The sequence below is a fragment of the Arachis hypogaea genome, chromosome 16 (assembly GCF_003086295.3).
Source record: "Arachis hypogaea cultivar Tifrunner chromosome 16, arahy.Tifrunner.gnm2.J5K5, whole genome shotgun sequence".
NCBI lineage: Eukaryota > Viridiplantae > Streptophyta > Magnoliopsida > Fabales > Fabaceae > Arachis > Arachis hypogaea.
This window is the reverse complement of record NC_092051.1, coordinates 97228713-97232596: the sequence shown is the minus strand read 5'-3', so window position 1 is coordinate 97232596 and position 3884 is coordinate 97228713. Positions and strand designations below refer to the sequence as shown.

Below are 3884 nucleotides of genomic sequence, written 5' to 3'. Positions count from 1 at the left end.
CTGTTTACTAACCCACTAACTGTTTGATATATTGCATCACCCACAACTAACAGCAATTCTGACACAAATACTATCTGCACCTATTTTCTTTGCTTGTACTTGTTGGTTGTATGACAGGAAGAAGAAGCGGGGCTTCAACTTCCTTTGATTCTGAACCTGAGAGAACCTTCCTTAGACTAAGGAGGGAGGCAAAAGAAAAACGTGTAGTTGGTGCTGAAGAAGATGAGGAACATTTTGAGGAATACTTTAAACCAAACATGGAAGAAAACATGAAAAATCATCATGAAGAAGAAACTCACAACCATGGCAGAGGAGGTGGAGCAAATCATGCTAGGGAGGATAGAAGAGTTTTGGGCTCTTACATCAATCCAAACCCAGGCAATTGTGGAAGTAGCATCCAAAAGCCAACAATCCATGCCAACAACTTTGAACTTAAACCACAGCTCATCACCCTTGTTCAGAACAACTGTTCGTTTGGAGGAGGTGTTCAAGAAGACCCCAATCAACATTTAACCACCTTCCTGAGAATACGTGACACAGTGAAGTCTAATGGTGTTCATCCTGACGCCTATAGGCTGCTTTTATTTCCATTCTCACTCAGGGACAAGGCAGCCAAGTGGCTGGAATCCTTCCCAAGGGAGAGCTTGACAACTTAGGAGGATGTGGTGAACAAATTCTTAGCAAGATTTTACCCTCCTCAACGAATCAATAGGCTGAGAGCTGAGGTTCAAACTTTCAGGCAACAAGATGGTGAGACTCTGTATGAAGCATGGGAGAGGTTCAAGGACTTAACAAGGAGATGTCCACCTGACATGTTCAACGAATGGGTCCAGCTGTATATTTTCTATGAAGGGCTCTCTTATGAGTCAAAGAAGGCCGTAGACCATTCATCTGGAGGATCCTTGAACAAGAAGAAGACCATTGAGGAAGCCATAGATGTTATTGAAACAGTAGCAGAAAACGACTACTTCTATACTTCCGAAAGAGGGAATACAAGAGGAGTGATGGAGCTAAACAATGTAGATGCTCTGTTGGCCCAAAACAAGCTCATTACCCAGCAGCTGGCTGACCTCACCAAGAAGATGGAGATGAACCAAGTAGCAGTAATCTCATCGTCATCAACAATCCAAGAAGGAGTGAATGAAGAAGCAGAGGGGAGTCAGGAGCAAGCCAACTACATTGGGAATTCACCAAGGAAAAACTATGATCTATACTCCAAGACTTACAACCCTGGATGGAGAAACCACCCAAACTTTGGGTGGGGAAGTGAGCAAGATCAAAACCAAGACCAGAGACGTTACAACTCCAACAACAATGCAGCTCACCAGCAATTCACCTAGAGGACATCTCAACACCCCCACAACAATACGTCTTCACACACTTATCAAAACCAAAACAACACATCTGCTCCGAATCACTCATCAATTGATGACAAGCTCTCGAAGATTGAAGCCTTACTTGAAGGAATATGCCAAGAGATTCAAGAAAATAAGGTGTTCAAAGAGGAGGTGCGAGCCAATATTAAGAACCAGGGAGAGACCATTAGGAAACTGAAATTCCAGGTGGGATATTTAGCTGAGAAGATTCCCAAACCTACTGATAGCTTCCCAAGTGACACGGAGAAAAACCCCAAGGGAGAAGCAAAGAAAGTAAGATGGGAAGATTGGAAAATGGTCACTACAAGTGATCAAGAGATTGAAGAAAAGCAAAGCAAAATGTGCAAACAACCTGAAGACAACTCAATAAAGGAGGAGGATAGAGATCACAAAGAACCAGGAATGTCACAACAAGAGTTGCTGAAGCTCTATGCACCCTTTCCTCAACTGCTCAATGGTGCTGTGGGAAAGAGAATATACTCAAGGTTCCTAGACTTGTTTGCATCTCTGCATGTGAACATACCATTCATCAAGGCAATTCAACAAATGCCTGCATTCATCAAGTATATGAAGGAACTTCTTCCCAGGAAAAGCTCACTCAAGGGAGGGCAGACTATAGTGATGAACAAGGAATGTAGTGCCCTTATTCAACCTGAGTTGCCTACAAAAAGAAGAGACCCAGGAAGTTTTCATATCCCTTGTGCCATAGGTGAAACTATGTTCGACAGAGCACTATGTGATTTGGGGGCCAGCATCAACCTACTGCCTTTATCCCTGGTGAAGAGCCTGCAGATTAATGAGATAATGCCCACAGATGTCATTATCAGACTAGCTGACAAAACTCAAAAGCAAGCAATAGGAGTGGTGGAAAATGTGTTGCTAAAGGTTGGGAAATACTTTCTCCCAACAGACTTTGTCATTCTGGACATGGAAGAGAGTCACACTCACCCGATCATATTGGGAAGACCATTCCTAGCTACAGCCAGAGCACTTATCGATGTAGAGAAAGGGGAGCTAATATTGAGAATCCATGATGAACAACTCAGCTTCAATGTCTTCAAACTCTCACAAGAAACAGATCAAGAAGACAAGGAACTAAGCACAAATGATAAGGAGACACTGAAGGAGGAGACAAGCACTGAAGCACAGCCAGTTCATTCTGAAACCCCCTTAACTGACAAACAAGGAAAACAGCAATTGCCACAGCTCAAGGAAAAGTTGGAGGAACCCAAACCTCTAGAGGCAGGTGAAGACAGCATCACAACTCCTTGGAGAAAAGAGGTCACCAAGGGGAAGGCAACCTCAAAAGAAACAAAAAAGAATGTACCAAGGAGATGGAGGAACAAGAAGATCCCTACTGAAGACTTCTCTCCAGGGGATAGAGTTGTCTCAGCTTACTTCCCAGATATCCCACCTAATCTCCCTACTGTGCCATCTCAATTACCTAAGGTCTTCACTATCAACAGAGTTCTTTCCCTGGAACATGTAGAGATCATTGATCCAACCAATGGATACAAGTCCACAACAAGAGGGGAGGACTTTAAACACTACCAACCACCATGATGAAGGAAAAACGTCAAGCTAGTGACGCTAAAGAAACACTTCATGGGAGGCAACCCATGTTTTATATGCTTTCAGATGATAATGAATAAGTCAATCTTTATGAGCTTCAATCCAAACTTGACAAACAATTGGTGAAAATCTTCTTATGCAGAATATAGTGAGGAACAAGTTTGGTGTTCAAAGCAAACCAAGATGCATGCTAGTCTTGGGAGCTTTGAACACAAAACTTCCATCACAGTGATCCAAACTAAGTTTGGTGTCACCTCATGGTGCCACCAAAATGCATATAAGGACCCACCAATAGTTAGTTAGTTAGTTGGAATTCATAAATAAACAATCAAATTCTTTCTTTCATTTTATTCTAGCCGTAGAGTTTAAATTCTTTTTATGATATTAATTTCCTTATTTCAAATCTTTATAGGAAAGGAAAAGAAGCATGAAAAGGGATTGATTGGACAACCAAACAAAGAAGGTTCGGATACCACAAAAGGAGGGGCTTCACACTTGTTCTGAAAAGGGAATACATTGGAAAATGTTACCATGCAACATTGAAAAAAATGGACCCTAGAAGACCGAGCAATCCCCATCATAAAGTGATGATCCTTGTCTTCTAGCCATGCATAACCCCAACCGTCCATCAAGTGACCATTTCATCAATCTACACCCTCCATTCCCTCACAACTTCTCTATATAAACAACCCTTGTTCGTACTACCCTTCATTGTCATCACACACCCTTCACCACTCTTTATTTCTGTACAAGACACCCTCTATCGATTATAAACATTTCTTCCCTCACTCTCTTCACTGCCATAAAACCCTAAACAACCAAAAGTCTCTACAATCTTACCACCTTAACATATTAATCATCATTCATGGCATCTTCAAGTTCTATGAGAAGGGAGGGAAAGGAACCCATGGAAGAACACCCATATGATGAGAAGAG

The 3884-nt window shown here is 42.0% G+C and overlaps 1 non-coding gene across 1 annotated transcript; it reads right to left on the bottom strand.

The window, feature by feature from the left end:
- Window positions 1-710: 710 nt before the first annotated feature.
- LOC112759866 (small nucleolar RNA R71) lies at window positions 711-814 on the bottom strand. The gene has a single exon (XR_003180331.1). It is a non-coding gene; the product is annotated as a small nucleolar RNA R71 (small nucleolar RNA).
- Between the last annotated feature and the right edge of the window lie 3070 nt (window positions 815-3884).